Source organism: Chiloscyllium plagiosum, chromosome 11, assembly GCF_004010195.1.
Source record: "Chiloscyllium plagiosum isolate BGI_BamShark_2017 chromosome 11, ASM401019v2, whole genome shotgun sequence".
Classification (NCBI taxonomy): Eukaryota; Metazoa; Chordata; class Chondrichthyes; order Orectolobiformes; family Hemiscylliidae; genus Chiloscyllium; species Chiloscyllium plagiosum.
In genome coordinates this window covers 90,406,414-90,428,019 of record NC_057720.1, presented here as the reverse complement: position 1 = coordinate 90,428,019, position 21,606 = coordinate 90,406,414, and the positions used below count along the sequence as shown (strand labels likewise).

At 40.4% G+C, this 21,606-nt stretch overlaps 1 pseudogene; it reads right to left on the bottom strand.

The window, feature by feature from the left end:
* Positions 1-1,239: 1,239 nt before the first annotated feature.
* On the bottom strand, positions 1,240-20,090 carry LOC122554655 (annotated as a pseudogene).
* Positions 20,091-21,606: the final 1,516 nt, after the last annotated feature.

Here is a 21,606-nt window from a genome sequence, read left to right as displayed (position 1 = left end):
TCATGTAATTAGAGACCATTACATCTTCATAGAGCAGTCAGGTATTTCTCAAGTGTGACTCTTATCTGTATCTATTAGTGCATTATTGACTCTCAGCAAGAAATTACAAATAGTGACTGCATATGTTCTTTCTTCATTGTCCATGTCAGAACGTTTTAAATTATTTTTCTTTTCATCTATTATTTAAGGATATTATTATTTGAGGAATGCTTATTACGAATGATGATTTTAATTATATCATTATATTTTAAATATAGGCTGTGACAGCACTTTAGTTGAAAATTGTGGCCATCACTGAATAAAAGTTCAAATGTGATTCTCATCTTTTGTATTGGTGACCAATTGCTTGGCAAATCATGAATATAAGTGACATCACAGTCAGGACATTGCTTCATATTTTAGTTTGTAGGATCTGTATATTTAGGAATAAGTTTTTGTACGTGTGTCCCTTAATTTATTTGATCTACTGCTTGGTGTGTTTGGTTTCCCTTTAATGTTTGTGTATGTGGTTATAAGAGTCTCTTACTTCACTCTTGCCCATGTTGGAGTCTGTGCATGAATAAACATATTCCTGTTCCTTTTTGTGTGTTAACGTGTGTCTGTGTTCCTCATGGTTATGTGTGAGTACCCCTGTTCATTTGTGCAAATGATTTTCTTTCGGTGTATGTGAGTTTTTGTATGAGCTTAGGTGAGTGTTCACGGACCACTTGCACGTGTGGCTCTGTGTGAGTATGCATGTGCAACATCTTAGCTATATGCACATTTGAGAGTGCACATAAATATGTGTCTTTAGGTGACAGCCTGTATATGTATCATTACATGTGTATTTGCGATCATCTCTCTGTATCTGTTCTTATACCAGACTGCAATTTTTATTATTCTAATTTATTCTAATTCTAATGGATTGCCCATAATAGACCTGACCTTGGTGTTGTAGGAAACATTTCCCATTGTCGTGGAGAGATAAGCGTTTTATGAGCAACTGTTCTGTTGCAGTGATAGAATTTCTGTCTATGAGAGAAAAGGCGTCAGTTCAAATCCCCACTGTTCCAGAGATAACATTTCTGAATATATTTATTAGAAAATGTCTACTTGTGTTCTGTATGTGAAACAAAATGATATCAGGTATTCGAATACCAGAACTGGTCCCATGTGCTCCAGAAAACTGAGACAAAACTATGGAATTCAAACCGGGATGATGCAAACACCAGTTTTGGATTATGGAATCAAAGTTAATCATTTGTTAAGAGAGCCAAGCGTATCCAACATGCTTCAAAGGTATTATTTTGCATGGACATGTTAAATCTTTGGACAAAAAAGCAGGAAGCTGACTGTTCCTGTTAGCAACTGGGTTACATTATAGAAGACATCTACCATGAAACCTCTGCATCGGGAGCAAGAGGACAGACCATTCATCTTTCCCCTCCCCTCTGCTCCATAACAACTTATCTGTCGATTCTCTTTGGTGTGACAGTGAAGATACATTCTGTCAACTCATGCGCTGGTGCAAGATACCTGGCAGTTCCCCAGAAACAAAGGTTACATTCAAACTTTTCTGCACTCTTTACGATTGGTATGTTCCAAGCAAATTTAATTTTAAAGTGTCTTAAATTTACATTTCCAATTGGGCAATGTGATAGTTTAAAACTGACATAAATTTTGTAAGAATGTCCAATCGGGGGAATCAAGAACACCAAGTTCTAAACTCGTGCTCTACTCTTGACATGAAATGGACATTGTCAGATTTTGTCACAGAGGGATTTAGGATGGATAAGGTACTTGGCGGAATCCTGCAATGAGTGACCTTTACTCTGTCTCTGACCCAGGGTGTATCTGGCAGAGAACATTAACTGCACAAGACACTCGTCCTATACCTGTTAATAATCCACTTTAACTACACAGATGGAATTTAAATCAGAGTGGGAAACAATTAATTCAGTATTTAACTCACAGCTGGAGGAAAATAAACTTTATTACTTCTGTTGAATTATTAAGTGCAACTTTGAGATTTTTATTGACATGAATTAACAGTGTCCATCAGTGCAAGTGAAATGTTTACAAAACTCGGTTTACCGCTGGATTTATCGACTGTTCTTTTGATGATCTTCAAAGGAATCGCTTCATGTCCCACCAGACAGGAGTAAGAGGCACCGCTGGCCCACTCCTCCGCTGTAATGGATAACAGGCTGTACATGAAGAAGGAGATGTTGTCACTCTCCGACATCACCTCGGTGTTCTTGTCGTTACTGGGATTCACCGGCTTGTCATTGTTTGTCCACATGCCGAAGATCTCTCGGGGGGAGAAACCTCTCACTAAACAGGTGAGGGAGAGAAACCTCTGAGCGGAGATTTCTTTTGTTGGTGGTATGAGGACCGACACTGATGGCTCCAGCGGATTAATCATTGCGGAATATTTGAGACAAATATGAATCAACTATAAAAATCCAGAGTCAATAATCACAATTTCACAAAGTATTAAAATACGCCATTTTTAATTTGAGATTTATTCACTTTCGTTTCCTGAAGGAGCAGTATGGTACACATCCTGTTCAGTAAAAAAAGTAAAGTTTAATGTGAAAGTTGGCTCCATGTTTCCAGCCCACAACGAGAACATTCTGTCCAATTGTCATTACTGATGGTGACGTCACAACCCAGGCTTCTTCCCACCTTATCTGACTTCATCAGAATACAATATCCTTTGGTCCATCTTCTTCTTAATCAGCTACTTAGCTCTCCTGCCTTCAGATGCATCATTAATGCTCCCAATGATGATTGTTCATTACCAATCAAAGCCTGCCATTGATGTAACTGGATCTGGATTACACATGGGATTCTTTGTGTTTTAATCTCATCGCTCACCTTTCTCCTTGTGGATGGAGTGTCTCAGTGGAGTCGGTAGATTCTGATGGTACACCACACATTCAAAAGTAACGCCATTCAGCCAGGCTTCAATCGAAATGTCTAATTTACTGAACACGCTGTCGGGATTCTGTCCAGGCTGGTCAGCAATCTCTGATTTCAGAGGCTTTTTTTCTTGTGTCCAGGTAACGTTGACTCCAGAAGGAAGATTGGACACAACGCAGGTTAACGTTACCGTCGCCTCCAGTAAGACTTGTTCTACTGGCGGTGGGAGGATTTTAACGGTGTTAGCGTGGCACTCGGTATCTTCTATGAAACAAAAATCAAAGTCAATGAAAATTGCCTCTTTATGATAAAAACACCCACTCTTCAGATTACTTCTTCACAGAGTGAAGACACCACCTTCAAAATGGCAACTCCAACCATTGCTGAAACGATGCTTACTATTGTTGATGTATTTTGATTTGTGAAAGCAATTGTGATTACCTAGGACACACCCTGTGTAATTATTCCTAAAGAATACTGGCTTTGTAACAAGTGAAACCTGTGAAAAAAGTAAAATCATCGAAAATACCATCATGTAACCCATGGAATTATCTTTCTTTCAGAGTCTGTCTCTCACATAAGACCATCTATTGATACTTGTGACAAGAGTAATCTGAATATAATGAGTTCATTTCCATGCTCATAACCCTTAGGTGCAAATGCTGCTGGTCACGCTGACTGCCAAATCACATGCCAAATTTTGAACAAATTATAATAAATAATAATTATTCTCTTTGCAGAGTTCTAAAGTTTTACAGGAGCGGTGAACAACCATGGAAATTCTGTTCATTATATTTAAAGTGATTGAAAATAGTTTGCGTTATTGGTGTGATGTCATTCTCTAATTTATGTCATTGTTCCTAGTGGGCTGAGTTTGGAGTAGATCTGAAAACAAGACACTGAGTTCAGCATTGGATATTGGGAAGGACACCCATCTCCTTAAGTCTTTCCATCCATTTACTTAGTTCATGACTGGTCTGTACTTTCACTTTATTTACCAAGCTGCATTTTTAATTTCTTCATAGAACAGGGGAGAAAAAAACAAGCAAAAGCATCTTAAATGAATCTACAAATGCGATGGAAATGTGCACTAGTTTTATAGACATCCACTACTCACTGTGTAAACATCACCGCCCCAAACCAGACTAAATCAGCCTGTCTCGAGTTCCTCGTTCATTCATCCCTGTTGTAGCATTCTTACCAGAATTTATTCTCCTGCCTCATCCACTAATTACAGAGAGCATGTTAAGAAGTTCATTGAGATCACGTTTATCCCAGTTAATCAAATGTGATACCCACGTGGTCTGTGATCTGATCCCATAAATGAAGTTAAAGAGCTCAGTACTGGATAAAAATCGATGTCGTACAATGTCCAAAGCCAACAGGTCATTCCTGAGCAGGGAATGAAGTAATGAACGCATTTTGATTTATTTTCAAGTAAGGGTCACTGCATATTTTAACCATGTCATTTTGAGACCACAACATCATAAGATAGAGGATCAGCATAAGGCTGTTTGGCCAATCCAGAGATTAGATCAGAGTGGTGCTGGAAAAGCACAGCATGTCAGGCAGCATCCGAGGAGCAGGAAATCGACGTTTCGGGCTAAAGCCATTCTCTTGCCATCTCCCCGTACTAAGCAAGAGCTGATTTATCTCTGTCTTGAATACACACAATGGCCTGGCCTCCACAGCCCTCTGCAACAGCAAGTTCCACAGATTTATCACCCTCTGGCTGAAGAAATTCCTCCCATCCCAGTTCTAAATGGTGACCCTTTGATCTTGAGACTGTGTCCTTGGGTCCTAGTCTCACCTACCAGTCAAAACATCTATTCCACATTCACTCGATCTCAGTCTCTCAGTATTTTCTATGTTTCAATCCGATATTAGTTGGCGGCATGCTGGCACAGTGGTTAGCACTGCTGCCTCACAGCGCCAGAGACCTGCGTTCAAATCCCGCCTCAGGCGACTGACTGTGTGGAGTTTGCATATTCTGCCCGTGTCTGCGTGGGTTTCCTCTGGGTGCTCCGGTTTCCTCCCATAGTCCAAAGATGTGCAGGTCAGGTGAATTGGCCATGATAAATTGCCCGTAGTGTTAGGTGAAGGGGTAAGTGTAGGGGTATGGGTGGGTTGCGCTTCGGCGGGTCGGTGTGGACTTGTTGGGCCGAAGGGCCTATTTCCACACTGTAGTTAATCTAATCTAATCTCTCCAATAGCCCCCTTCCAACCCCAAACATATCCTTGAAGCCACTACCAGGCAAGGATTCAGCACTCTGAATGCCTCTCCCAGCACGGTCAGGCAACAAACTATTTAACAAATCTAACTGTCTATATATCTATCTTCAACAGAGAGGAAACATGCTTTTCTGATTTGCTAAAATGTTGAATTATGCGCAAAGCTAATATATCACTCAAACTGAAATAAGAGACACGTGGCAGGTTGGAAATGAGAAGCTGTACCGTGCTGTTTACTAAGCCTGATAAATTAGTGTGTTTGATTCACATCTGAGTTCAGAATGATTTGTAGGTCTCTCAGTATGTGTCTCTTACCCTGGAGTGCAGTGTTTTTACTTTGAGTGTTCTCTCCATGAGTGACCTGGCAGATATAGACTGCACTGTTGAACCATTCACCATAAGGGACCATTAGCCGACTCGTCACCGAGAAGTTCCCATTCGCCTCACACACTGGAGACGTGAAGAAGCTAGAATCCAAGGGTCGGCCATTTTTCAACCAACTCACGGAGACTGACTTCGGATGGAAATCAATGATTGAACAGACGACGGTTGCAAACTTGCTGCTTGCGATTTCTTCACTAGAGCTCACAGTAAGGAGAAGAGTCGTTTGGAGAATATCTGGACCTTTAGGAAACACATTGTACACATTATCTGACAAATTTCATAGCAAATACAATCAGTTCTCATATATCAAGTTTTCTTGTGGTTAATGGATAGTAACCTCGATATTACAAGAATCATACTTGTGCAGAGTGCTGGAGAAACTGGGATCCACACAGAAAGATCATCAGGGCAATGTGTAGGGCTAAAATTATAGAACAAAACAAGGGAGTCAAGGAGGCATAGAAATTACAGGCTGGCTAAATCAGAAGGGAGACAGCAATGTTGGATGGTATTTGTTTTAATGACAGAGTCTGTTGAACAAGACAGATGAATTACCGGCATAAATTAGGAAATGATGCGGTTCCTATCACGGAGACATTTTGAGAGCGGGGCAGGAGTGGCTATTCAATATTCAAGGATTTAGTGCCGTCAGGCAAGACGGGGAAAGATGGACAAGGATGGGGGTGGGGGGGGTGCGGTACAGAATTTTGGTTCTGTCGCAATTCTGACGAGTATTTTTTGCTGGAAAGAGAAATGAAATCATGGATAACTCCTCGAACGACGGCAAATGGACATTACTTCAAAACCAAAATACAGCAAACGTAACTACTGGGAGAGCATGATAGACTTACTATAGGTCCAAAAGAACAAGTGCAGATACATGGGCAAATTTCAGAGAAATGTAAATTAAACAGGGGAATGAGTAAAGATGTTTTTCACTTGCTCAGCGTCAGCTTGGATATTCCTTTTGTCAAAGGTTTAGAGGGAGCAGAATTCTGAAAATGCTCCCAGGAGAATATTTTTAAAAGTATATGTTTAATACAGAGAATTTTAATCAAAACCTTTCAAGAGAGGGGTGAACCTGAACTTAACTTTAGGGAATGAAGTCAACCCAGTGGGTAAAACATCAATGGTGAAGCACTTTGCAGACAGTGATCAAAAATCTGCTGGATTCCAGATTGATCTGGAAAGGGATAGAAATCGGCCCAAAGTTCTGAAGGGGGAAGGACAATGTTAATAAGATCAGGTAGTGATTTGACCAAAGTGGACTGGAAGCTAGCACTTAGTGGTAAATCTAAATCAGAGCAATGTGACACATTTAAGAAAGAAATAAGAAAAGCACAAAAAGGACATTTCCCAGGAAGCCATTGCCTGGGACCAAGAATGCAGCGGGCTCTGGACACCAAAGGGCATGGAGGGGGAGATAAAGAGAAACTAAGATGGCTTCTGGTCTGTACTGAAATCTGAAAACAATAGAAACTAATATAGAGTACAGAACGTGCAAGGGGGAGTTTGAAAGAAAGAAGAATTAGAAGAGCAAATGGGACCATGAGAAAATAATAGCAGTCAAAATAAAGGAAAATATTTTAAAAAGTTACAGGCTAATTCATAAAAGAATAATTTGGGAAACAGTAATGCCCATTAAGTGTTATTATTGGAGTGTTAGGTTGGAGTCGAAACGTAGGTGTTGTGTCAGTGTTCACTAGTAAGAGGGACAATGTGGAGAGAGGCATCATGGAGGAGTGTTGTGATGTACTTTCAGAAATTAGGACACATGATGTGATGTTCTGTGTTGTCTTGCTGGATGAAAAGTGCTTATATTTCCAAGGCAGATGAAATGTCTGCCAAGCTGTTGAGCGATGCAAAGGTTGAAATAGTTGGGTCACTGACAATAACTTATAATTCTTGTCTGGCCACAGCAGTTGTGCCAAGTGAGTGTAGATCAGCCAGTGTTGCACTGTTATGCAGGACAAAGGAAGGGATAAACAATGAAACCACAAGCTAGTCTCAGTGGTAGGGAAACGATTGAGAAGTGTATTTAGTCTTCATTTGGAACAGCAATCAGCAATTTTCAGCATGGTTTTATTGAGAGGAAGTCATGTCTAACAATTTGATGGTAGTTTTCAGCGAGATAACTTGATGTCCAGATGATAGCAATAATCAGAGCCAATGGGATCTGAGTTAATTTGACAGATTGGATTCAGAACTGGCTGAGTCTTGGGAGCAGGGGATAATGGTCATCTGCGTGACTGGAAATCTATGTCTCATGGTGTTCTGTAGGTGTTGATTTCCTTGCTGTTTCTCTTATATACCAATGATTGCGACTCAACTTTAGGAGGGTTAACCAGTAAACTCACAGATGAACGAAAAATTGTCATATTGGTAAGTCATGAGCAGAATGGCTTTAGATTGCAGGAGGATATACACGGGTTGATTATATGTGAAGAGAAGTTGCAAATGGAAATTATTCTGGATAAACGTAAGGTGATGTAATTTAGCAGAAGAAGCTGTGAGGTATTAGGTTTTTAGTGGTGGAACCCTGGAAAGGACTGAGGATCTTTGGTGTACGTACCCACCGATCCCCTATGTGCTGTCTGGATAAAGAGGCTAAGAAGGGGGCAGGATATTTGCTTTTATTAGCCTAGACACAGACAATGAAGAGTAGGGAGATGATACTGGAACTTAATAAAACACTGGTTAGTCCGTACTGAAGCATTGTGTGCATGCTATCGAAGGAATGTGATTACACTGAAGGCAGTATTGATGAGATTTGCCAGGATTTTGCCTGGGTTGGAGGGTTTTAGTTATGAAACTAGACTAGATAGATGGGGGGTTTCCTTAGAGCAGAGGAGAATTAGGGAGAAGATGATTGCGATATCTATGCCTAAATTAATTCCCGATCGAGTAAACTGGATGAAACCTTTCCCCTTGATGGAGAGATCAATGTCTCAGGGGCACAGGGTGAAGGTAAGGCCAGGAGGTTCCAAGTGAATCTCAGGGGAAAACAAAATCAAACAGAGGGTGGTGTGAGTCTGGAGCTCAGTGCCTATAAGTCATGTAGAGACTGAGCCCCTCATAATAAGTATAAAGTAATTAGATGCATCCTTGCAAAGGCAAGTCACACAAGGCAATGGATCAAGTGATTGGAATAGTTAGGTGTCTGTTATTGATATGGGTAGACTGGATGGACCAAAGGGCCTTTCTCCTGTGCTATAAGGTGATTCTGTGAAAACGATTATAAATAATGCCTTATTCATGTTAAAATCACAGATGTTCTGTTTATCTCAGTTCCCACAACACTTACCTGGACATGGCATTTCTTTGCTCTTGTGTGACCTGCTGTGTTGAACCTCACAATAGGTTTTGCTGGGGCAATCTACCATTGACTCGGGCAGGGTTAACTGGCTGCTCAGGGTGTAGGTTCCCTTCTTATTTCTCACTGATGGGTAAGTCTTCAATTCAGTCATGAATAGCTCCCCTCCTTTCTTCCAGGTTACCTTGGTGACGTCAGGGGAATATTCCATCGCCAAACAACCAAAGAACACAGAACCGGTGTTGTGCTACTGACAGGAGGAGACCAGGCCATAGAGCGTGGGGAAAGACGATGTCTCTACAATAGAATGACCAATTGAGCATGTTAGTTTCTGTTAATTTGATCTTATCAGTTACTCAAATGTATCTTCAGTTGTAAATGTTTGCAAGCATGCTCCCGCTGAAGTCTACAGCATAACTGGAGTTTGTTTTTGTTTCCTACCAGCTGCTGATCATGATCATTGGTTCCCTCTTTAGAATCATGCCCTCGACCTTGACCATTACTGTATAATTTAGGAAGAAGAACATCCTGATCCCACCACAGTAACTGTTTGAAGATCTCACCAACTGACATTTTCACTGAACTGCAAGTGAAGAGCAGAGAGGTTTCACAAAATATAAATCAAGGAAATGCTGATTCATCGAAATTCTACAGTGTGTGCAAACAGGCCATTTGGCCCAACAAGTCCACACCCACCCTCTGAAAGGTAACCCATCCAGACCCATTTCCCTACCCTATTACTCTACATTTAGCCCTGATTAATGCAATTAACCTCCAAATCCCTGAACGCAACATGGTCAATTCACCCAGCCTGCACAACTTTGGATTGTGGGAGGAAACGCACACAGATATGGGGAGAAAGTGCAAACTCCACACAGACAGCCACCCGAGGCTGGAATGGAACCCGAGTCCCTAGCACTGTGAGGCAGCAATGCTAAACACGGAACCAGCATGCCACCCCACTAGGTACCGTGCTGCTGGAAATCAAAAACAAAACAGAAATTGCTGGAAAAGCCCAAAAGCTGGCAGTAGTCCTGGAGAGAAATCAGAGTGAATCAGGTCCAGTGAGCATTCCTCACTTATCAATGCAAGGCAGAGTGTTCGCTCTGGGATGAAGGTCACTGCAGCAGCAGCACAGGCAGGAGCTGAGCACTGGGACTGGGAGGATGGCTGTCACTGCTGAACTCATGCCAATTGCCTGGAAGTTGAAACTTCTAATTTACAATTATCTGAATTTAGAGGCCTCTGAAAAATGGAGGACAATTAAATTTCAGAGACTTTGGAGTGTTAAAGCTGAGTATTTATGTAAATATGATTTGAGAAATGAACAAGTACTCTTTAACTTTAATAACTATCAAACTGACACGCAGTTCACCACCAAACCTCATCTCTCAGACTAACCATTGCACTTACTCTGTCTAGACCAAAATTTCCACTCACATTGACAAACCGTACCCTGCTACACACCCATTCATGCCTGGACCACACAACCCCTATCACAAAAAACACATCCAAGGCAATCCATATTGGTAGAGTAGCTGAACAAAGAGATCTCGGTGTCCATGTACATAGATCGCGAAAAGTTTCCAGCCATTTTGATAGGGTTGTTAAGAAGGCATACTTTGTGTTTGCTTTCATCGATAGAGGGATTGAGTTTCAGAACCAGGAGGTGAGACTGCAGTTGTACAAAACTCTCGTGTGGCCGCACTTGGAATATTGTGTCCTGTTCTGGTCACCATATTATAGGGAGAATGTGGAAGCTTTAGAAGAGTTCAGAGGAAGTTTACCAGGATGTTGCTTGGTATGGCGGGAAGGATTTATCAGGAAAGGATGAGGGTCTTGAGGCTGTTTTTGCTTGAAAGAAGAAGTTTGAGAGGTGACTTAATGGAGACATAAAAGATAAACAGAGGGTGGACAGTGAAAGTCTTTTTCCTTGGATAGTGATGGCTAGCAAGAGAGGACATAGCTTTAAATTCAGGGCTGATAGATAGAGGACAGATGTCAGAGGTTGTTTCTTTACTTAGAGAGTAGTAGGGGCATGGAACGCACTGCCTGCAACAATAGTACACTCGCCAACTTTAAGGGCATTTAAAAGGTCATTGGATAAACATATGGATGAAAATGGAATAGTGTAGGATAGATAGGCTTCAGATTGGTTCCACAGGTCAGCGCAACATCAACGGCTGAAGGGCCTGTACTGCAATGCAATGTTCTAACTTCTATATTCCAGATGGACATATGAACTCAATTCCTTTCACTCATTTCCACTCCTGCCACCCTGCACCTTACCCATGGTGAATCTGGCCCTGACTGGACCTGGCACCATAATTTTCACAACCTCTGACTTAAGCCCACTACCCGAGGCATGACCTCAGCCCTTGGTCACTGACCTATCATCTTACCCAAGTCAACCTGTGCACATTGCATCCTCGCTCCTTTCGCATCTGTGCTTTACCACCTACCATTTTGCCGACTCCGAGCTTTTCATTTTGACATCATGTCCACCTGCTACTGCATTACAGTGACATTCCACCCCCCCAAACAGCCTGGCACTCTGCCCACCTCTCCACAAACCAGACTGGCACCCTGATGATCTCTCCACAAACCAGCCTGGCAACGACAGACCTCCTGCATTTCAGCTCAAACTACCCCTCATCTACCAAGCACAATTCGACCAAAGTATCCTGTGACCATTACCATTTAACTTGATGCCACCTTTCCAGACAGGGTGCATGCAAGCTTAACCAACAGCCAACCAACACCTCACAGCCTACAAGCCCAAACTCCCCCACATTCCCAATCTAGCCCCTCACTTGCTAACCAACTTCCAACTTTGAGCCGACTCCACCAGAAAGACAGTGAGTCATAAAGTCATATTGCACAGAAACAGTTCCTTTGGTCTAGCTCATCCATGCTGACCAGAGTTCCCAAATTAAACTAATTCCACTTGCCTGCCTTTGACCCATATCCATCCAGACCTATCCAGTTCCTGTAGCTGTTCAAATGTCTTCTAAATCTTGTACCTATTACTGCATTTACCACTTCCTCTGGCAGTTCATTCCAATGTTTTGCACTGTTACAACATAAAACCCCAACTCCTGCACTCAGTGCTTTGACCAATAAAGGTACATGTGCCAAACACCTTCAAAACACTAGCTACTTGAGACGACGCTTTCAAGAATCTATGAGTCTAAACCCTCAGGGCCCTGTGTTTAACATCACTACCCAATGCCCTACCATTAACTCTGTAAGTTGTGACCTGATTTGTCTTCTTAGAAAGCAACACCTCGTATTCATTTAAATTAAACTCCATCTGCCACTCCTCAGCCCATTGGCCCAGATCTCATTGTACGTTTAGGTAACTTTCACTGCCAATTATACCACCAATTTTGGCGTTACGTGCAAACTTACAAACCATGTCCCATTCAATGTTTTCATGGATTTCAACCAATATTGTAGCCTGTTTGCCTTTCTCCCACATATCCGTAGCATTTTTTAAGGATTGAAGGAATTCATCTCCTTATTGAAATCATTTAATGTTTTGACCTCAATCAATTTCTGCGGCGGAGAATTCCAAAGGTTCACCATTCTTTTGTTGAAGAGTAAACAATCAGGTTCAATGTTATCAATGTGTTGGGATGACCGACGAGCAGCAAGATTAATGATGATCCCATGAATGGGATAGCATTCCAGAGGGGCCGAGGTGCCCTGTTCAGCTTCCATTTTGCATGCTGACATGTCCCTTCGGCAGTATGTTCCAAAACTGTGATCCTTGAGGATAAGGGCGCACATGCATGTCAATGCTTCTCCTGAAAGCTTTCCTCCAAATCAGACTTCAACTTGACTCTAACTATTTCCCTGCCTGTTTCCTGTTCCTCAATCACAGCCATGGGACTCACTTCCTAACAGCGCTGTGAATGTGCTAATACCACACAAACTTCAGCAATTCAAATATGCTGATGACGACTGGCTTCTCAAGGCGATATAAAAGGTCTGACACTTCCACACTTGTCTAGAGATTCAAACAACCACTAGAAGAATTAAAAATTATTTGAGGCACTTGTGTGTCTCCACAAGATGACATGGTTTCCTTTTGTGTGATTTGTCTGTGTCTTCACTGAATGAACAGAGCTATTTCTTAATCATATAATAGGAATGAAGCTTCCCTCATTTTTAGCAAGGCAATCACACATTATATTTCTTTATTCCAGGGGAGTATAGTGTTAAATTAATGGAATATGATTATTGGGATGTTTCAATTGGAAATTGTCAGAGATTTAAAGCTTACTTTCATGAGCAATTAATTCCAGTCTCATTTTGTACCTTTAAATACCCACAGAAATGTATTTCAGAAAGGGTGCCTCCCTTTGTTATGGGCAGTCGAATCAGTAAATCCGGGATAGTTTTTGCTTGTTAATCAAAGGTATTTAAGAGTTTTAGCCAAAGGGAGACCTGTGGATTTAGCTCACAGATGCACCATGATCTAAGTAATTGGTGGAACAGCTCGAGTGGCTGAGTGCCCTCCTCTGCTCCCACCTTCCTATCATTGTGTCATTCATTAAGCTAGCAATGGTGGTGAACACTTTTTGTTAAAATATTTCAAAAAGTTAATTGTTTCACACATGCTTTTAAAAAAAAACTTCTGTTGATTATTTGGAACAGGATCATTGACATTCCATATTTGAGTGATCAAAATAACTTCCACCCAATTACAGCAGCCACTGCACTCTGGAGTGTGTTGTTACTTCATAATAGTTTCTTGTGAAACTACAGCTTGAGATCAGGGCGCTCAAATTCAATGATTCTCTGATATGTAATATCTCTGAACATTTGCAATTTGTTCAAATGCATCTTTTCTCTGAAGAACGTGTTTCATCGAACAGAACATTTTTCAATGAACCAACAAACTTTAAATGCTAGAAAACCAAAATAAAGACAGAAATTTCTGAAGAAACTCTGCAGGTCTGGCAGCTCCTGTGGAGAGAAAGCAAGGTTAACCTTTCGCATCCAGAGACCCCCCCTCGTCAGCAAATTGTTTTCATGTTTTTGGCACAAGAACTCACACCCGTTGAGATAAACAGTGATTACGTTTGCTTGACTCCTGTTGGAACAAGGATTCTTAGCAGAGGTACTGGATGGTCGGAGATAGCAATTGAAGACCAGTTGAAAAGCTATCACCATCTGCTAGCAAGTGTTGTATTCAGCGGAATCCCCATCGTACTGAACATCAAATTCAGCTACAGCACTGGTTTACATAAAGTAAAACAGCCTAAGCATAATCTCATCAAATATGCTTCGAGAATGATTCATTCTAGATTAGTTATAAATGATATTGTTAGAACAGTAAGTCAAAAGCTGGGATTTATTTGAGCACTTACTCCACTAACCCCAGCGAGCAATGCCCAAAAAATTGGGAACAAATACTGATCTGGAAAAAGCTGCTAACCGCCAAAATTCTGTTTAATATCTAAGAGACACAAGTCAGGACAGCAACTGAAAAGATTTCATTGGCCTCTGAGTGGAATTCCAACAAACACCTAAACATCTGCTTTCTTGCACTGAAGTAACCTGATAAGAGATGGTGTTACATACCTCCCTCACAGGTTGTAAGAGAACACAGGCCACCTGGCTCAGGATCAGGGACACTACTACAACATCACAACAGACATGAACACAATGAGCTCGACACTATCACGGAGAACAAAGCCCACCTGTTTGACAGTGCATAAACCATGTTAGTTATTAACACCTTCGAACAACCAGGGATTGTTCCAGAATCTTTGTACAATGTAAGTAACATTTCAACATTGATTCAAGAATACTTTGACAACAGCTCAGATTTGTTCAAACTCTATGGGAACTACAGAGGAATAAAACTGGGAATTGCATTGCCATCAATTCACTGTCACTGGATTTCAACCTAGAACTCCCTTCCTCTTTCCCCTGTGAATGTTGCTGCACCAGATCGTCTACTTAGTCTGAAATAGATTAAAATGTATTGAAGTATATTATGACCATCGCCAGTGACATTAAAAGCTGATGATAGGTTTTCAAATAATAAGATGCAAAATAATATCTGATTCTACATTGTGTCACTAAACATGTCCTGCACAACTGAGGAATAAAGAAAATATGCAGCATATTTCCCTCCGCCTCGCTCAATCAAATATCTCTTGTTGCCAACAACCAATTTCAAAACTCTTGTTATCTGCCTGTTGTTCCTGAAACGTTCGTTCTGATTGGTACAACTTCGTCAGGACTCTCAATTCTAAGGCACCTAATCGAATATTGCATTTCTGGCTGATAAAAGTGGTTTTGAAGCGCGAGATGAAATTAAACTGTCTGAGATTCAGGTATCCGAACTGGACAGTTTACAAATGGTCAGGACCGTTGACAAGTTAGTCGGAGATAGCTCTGAAACAAACTGTACAACAGACTTAATCCTAGCAGATACATTCCTTAACTCCTCACGTCAAATATATTATGTAATTGAACATTCATCAGAGGAACTAACCAGAGGATTAATGTGAACGAGAATGTGTTCACAATGAACATAAATAACCACTGAGTTAATAAACTTAATAAGTCATTGTATTTAACAAAATTATTGAGGTGGGACATATCGCCAATTAAAGCACAGCCCCAGAGGAAATGGATTATTCGCTATTTTTTTTTACATATTCTTACAACATTCCTTGAACTGTGGAGATTTTGCATGCACTGCATAAAGCCAATACTGCATTCGAGTGCGGAAATGCATTTCTGTTGAAAAAATTAGGGCAAGTTCATTTTCTTGTTTGCTGCTTTTAATGTATGAAAATGTTTAAGGATGGTATGAATTGAAAACATGCTTCTGTCTGGAGTTGCTCGGTTTAACGGATGTCTCAGTAAATGTGGGCAGCGCAGTGGCTGAGTGGAGAGCACAGCTGCGTCACAGCGCCAGGTACCTGGGCTCGGTTCCAGCCTCGGGCGACTGGATGTGTGGATTTCACACATTCTCACCTGTGTCTGTGTGGATTTCCTCCCACAATCCAAAGATGTGCAGGTCAGGTGAAGTGGTCATGTTATATTGTCCATAAAGATATGTGCATTAGTCAGGGGTAAATATAGGGTAGGGGAATGGATCTGGGTGGGTTACTCTTCAGCAGATCGGTGTGGACGTGTTGGGCCAAATGGCCCGATACATACCGCAGGAAATCTAATCTAAATAATTGTCACACTTAACTAACGTGAGCAGATTCCTTCCGATCGCTACATTGCAACAAATCAGTCAAGTATATTAATTAAAATAAATATTACCCTATTTTTAGTGTTTGAATAAACAACGTGCTCTGTTATCCTCTAGTGCATGTCTTCTGCAAATTTGTAAACTCTGCATACATCTGCACACATGGAGGTAAAATGAATTCTCTGCGTTTGCAGCAAGTACTCCCATGGTTTTAAGAGTAGAGTTCCGACAGTATGGAAACAGGCCATTCGGCTCAACAATTCAACGATGACCCTCTGAACAGTAAGTAGCCCACCCAGACCCATTCCCCCAACGTATATTTGCCCCTGACTAGTGCACCCTAACCCTTACATCACTGAACACTATGTGCAATTTAGCACAATCACCTGACCTGCACATCTTTTGGACTGTGGTAGGAAACCAGAGCGCCCGAAGGAAACCCACGCAGACACAGGGAGAATGTGCAAACTCCACACAGGCAGTCACCCAAGGGTGGAATTGAATTTGGGACCCTGACGCTGTGAGGCAGCAGTGCCAACCACTAAGCCACCATGCTGCCCTGCGAGTTCATGAGTGGATTATTTTAATTAATTCAAAATTTGGCCTTGGTCACATAATTCACTACAGCAGTTGATTCCATAAGAATGACTCTTCAGCTGATATTTTGTTGTAAAATGTAACTATTTATTTAAAACGCACGGATTGGGAACACCTAAAGCACTGTGCAGATTAAATAATTCAGTTAATGTTTTATTTTTATCCTGCAAATCCAGTTTAATCAGGGACATAACAATGAATTAACTCAAGTTACTTGTAAAACTGATCAAAGCAATGAAACTGATCTGTTCTTCATAGAATTGAGCAGAACTTCCAAATGGTCTTCACCAATGATCTTTTCCAGTCAGAAAAATTGTATGTAGTGTACAACGGAATTGAAAGGTGTTTCTTGATCAATTATAACACAGTCATGGCATTTTGCTCAAGAGCAAAAACTATTAGAACATTATACTTTTGAAATTCTATTTAGATTTCTCTATGATTTGTAATCTGTTTAAAGACAGACCTTGTGAATGAACTAGATAGTTGAGTTCTGAATTTGGATTGTAAAGCATGGATTAGATTAATCCTTAATTATTACTTCTAAATAAAAATGGCGCCCGAAGGTATCTGTTTTCCCTTCATTTCCAAAAACTTTGCGATTTGCCTTTCACTTAATATTAGGCTTTATGAAATTTCAACTGGCATGCTGATTGCATTGAACGAAGAACCTGGAGCAGTTCACTGTCACCATGTTAACATTGCAAAAACAATGTAGAAAGCAGAAAATGTTTCCAAAACATCACACATTTAATGTTACCCTCACAACAGATCAAAGATCACCAAATCACAACACGGTGTGTTTGCAGCAGAATTAGCTCTGCAAACATGTTCAACAGAACCAAGAACATGATGTAACCTCTGAAAAAAAAACCCAAATTGAAATCCAACAAAACTGCTTAGAATCAAGCAAACTAATGATTAAATTGAACAGAAATAACAAGTCATGAAAGCAGCCTTGTTTGTGAGGGGATTTAACACTTAAAGCTGTAACGCTTCCGGCAACAGTTCAATTTATTTCCAACTTGTACACCCTTCCTGATCATGACAATCTTGTGCAGTGCACAGGAGAGCAATTGAAGGCATATATTGATTAATCACTTCAAGGTCAAAACAAAATTACTTGAATGGACAAATATTACCAAATTATAATTTTAAGTTAGTTTCAATTACGTGATCTGATCAATTCTGCAGTTTCAGATTTTAGTCCCAAATTTTATTTTGAATGAGGCTACTCAAAACAAAAAATGGAGTTAGCTCACAATTAGACCTCAGATTTTTTTAAAAAAGTCAATGCATTAAAAACTTGTTTCTTTTTCATTTTTCACACTTCCGGGTTTCTGCCTTAAGTTGGTTTTCAGACAGTTACAAACGGATGTAATGTATTCAATCAAGCAGAGATAAATATGTCATATGAGTTTAACAAATGCAGAAATGATTCATGAAAAACAAAGAACTTCACAAATATTGGTAATGAAATGTAATCCAGAGAGTCAATCTCCTCACCAGAAAGAAAACACCAATTACAGAAAGCATGAAAAGGCAGATCAATTCCACAAACTGAATAAGAATCCAATCAACACAATTCAACAGAATCATAAAATATAAATCAGAATCCAATTAACTCAAAAGAACAGATTTAAATGAAAGATAATCAGAATTCAACCAATTCAATTCAACAGAATCAAATAAAACAATTTCAAAATCCAATCAACGCAATTCAACAAAACCAAGTAAAAACAAAGTCAGAATCCAATCAACTCAGTTCAAACCAAATCAACTAAAACAAAGCCAAACTCCAATCAACTCAATTCAACAGAATCAAGTAAAACAAACTCAGAATCTAATCAACAGAATGAAATATAGCACCGAAAGAAAATTTTATGACAGTTTCTAACCTGCTTGTCATCAACAACATTAACAAAATAAATGAGAAAATATAATAATGGTAATAACATTATGTATACGGGGAATATATTCAAGAAATGAATAATGATATTTTAGCATATTTTAATCACGTTTGGTAATATTTCGAACATCTTTAAATTCTTAGCATTTGTTGTTGATAATAAAACTCACAGTCAGGTTGTCACTGACATTAAACAATATTTATAGCTGACTGATTAAGAGACATTAGGTGTTTCAAGTAACCCTTCTGCTATGCTCTTCCAGCACTATTGATCCAGAATCTGGTTTCCAGCATCTGCAGTCATTGTTTTTACCCAGGCGCACAGAATGCGCATCTGATCCATAAAAAAGAGATACACCGAGCAACTAACTCCATCATCACCATATTAACTATTTGCTGAATCTTAACTGAAGTCTATAATCAGTCTGAACAAACATCAATCCGAACCAACCCAAACTCAGCACAGAATCTGAGTTTCATTTAATTCACAAATTATTCACACGAATAGAGCGTTTTTAAAAAAGTCACGAAGAAAGTTCAAAGTTCTTACGTGAAGTCACTGTCACCATGCTCCCTTGGCCCCAGTAATAAAGAGATCACTCCAACTGGTATCACAATGATATAGACCAGTACACTCATTCTCTGTTCTATACTCTAGGTCTCAATTTTCATTTGAGATAGCCATTTAGTACTGATCATGATTAGAATTAATGACATAGTTTACATAACACAATTAGCAGTGATTTCCTGAGCTGTCAGATGTATTAAAACTAACATTTTGTCCAAGCATTTAATTGATGGAAGTGTTAGCAGTACATATGACATGCCCAAAACATTGTCCCATTGTATCACCTAGTTTGCTCGTTTAAATTGCACATTTCCTCTTTGATAGCTTTGTAAGAGGCAGCCTGAGGTCTGCTTGAGATCGCAGTTGGTATAATTGTATTTAAAACACGTGCTTACCACCAATTTACGATGGAATTGCTAAAATGTTCCCTCGAGCTGTTTTTGAACGGGTCCAGCCTGGTTCGTCTCGCTATGGTCTCTTGCACAGTAATAGATGGCAGTGTCTTCGATCCTCAGGTCCACCATGTTCAACAAGAAAATTTTGGCTGAAGTGTCTTTGAACGCAGTAAATCGACCCCTAATCATTGGTGCATAGTTATTGCTGTATGGACTATTGTACCAAAGCAACCACTCCAGGCCCTTTCCCGGAACCTGTCGGACACAGTGCATGTAGCTGCTGTTAAGATCGAACCCGTTGGTTTTACAGGTCAGTCTCAGGCTGCCTCCGCGATGGCCAGTCTCTGCCTCTGGCTGAAACAAAGCAACCTCCGAGTGGACACCTTTAAAAAGAAAACAAATAAACCTTGAGCAATAATGCTGATGAAATGATGGCTGTGTCTTTTACATTCCTGTGGGTAGACTAACATTGAGACAGTAACAAAGAGAGACTTGAACAAAAAACACTCACATGATAAGAAAGTCAGTAACAAACTGAGAAAAATTGTCGACACAATCATTCTGATAACTTGTGGGAAATGTTTCTGTCAACATCTTTCTAAACAAAACCGACCCAGGAGTGTTGATATATGGTCTAGTGCCCAGGATTTATATGGTCATCGGAAGGGGCAGACTTACAGCTTCCGCCTGTTGGTGTCCTGCTGGAGGCTGAGACTGGATCCTGGTATCAGCTTGTACAGCCCGAACACATGGGCTCGTATATTTACATGAGGTTATGTTTAAACATGGATATATACACATCTTGGGATATTTGTTTTGCTGAATACCTTCTTTGGAAGTAAATTTGAGTAGTTTCAGGTCTGTTTCTGATGATAGTTGCAAGTATTTTCTTCAAACAAAACAAAACAAAATCAGTTGGAAGTTAACTCCCTTTATTCTACATTCATTCACAAGCAGATAAAACTAAAATCAAAATTCAAACATATTACTAGCTAATAAAACAATTGAGCTTTTTTTCCGTGGACACTGCCAGTCTCTGTCGCACTACAAAATTACATGTAATTTTTACTAAACATTTCAAAATTCAATTTAAGCAACAGAATACAGAGCGCGTCCAAAGTGATTATATTTAGAATATTCAATTAGAAGTTAACTCCCTTTAATCCTACTTTCAAACACAAGCAGAATAAAGCTAAAAAGAGTCCTTGGAGAAGGAGCACGCGGTGTCGACCAACACCCTGGAGTTGTTCAGGGAGAGGTGGGTGCCGCAGGGAGTGGAGTGCATCATTTCTCCCTCCAACTCTATTTTGATTTAGTCCCTACCCTCCCCTTCACTGTTTTGATCACACAGCACTGCCCTTCGATGTGAAGGGCAGTGTTTGTCACTGGCCACCCGGGTGTTTTCCTATCTTCCTGGTGGTGGAATTTGAATAAAGATTTGTGTACTTTGTGTCTTTCACTGTGTCTCACACCTGCACACACACACACCATGGGTGCTGGGGGAAAAAATAAGCACTACCGCACTTAGGTGGTAGTGTGGGGGTTAAAAGAAAAAAAAACAGGAGTGTCACTGCCCTTTGAAAAAAAAAGCTAAAAAGAGTCCTTGGAGAAGGAGCACGCGGTGTCGACCAACACCCTGGAGTTGTTCAGGGAGAGGTGGGCGCCGCAGGGAGTGGAGTGCATCATTTCTCCCTCCAACTCTATTTTGATTTAGTCCTTACCCTCCCCTTCACTGTTTTGATCACACAGCACTGTCCTTTGATGTGAAGGGCAGTGTTTGTCACTGGCCACCCGGGTGTTTTCCTATCTTCCTGGTGGTGGAAATTGAATACAGATTCGTGCACTTTGTGTCATTCACTGTGTCTCACACCTGCACACACACACCATGGTTGCTGGGGAAAAAAATAAGCACTACTGCACTTAGGTGGTAGTGCGGGGGTTAAAAAATAAATAAATAAAGCTAAAAAGAACTTCAATAATATTATTAGCCAACAAAATTAGTGACTTTATTTTTGCTGTCACTCAAAGTCTCTCTCACATTACAAAATAATATACCATTTTTCTAATCTGTGTTTC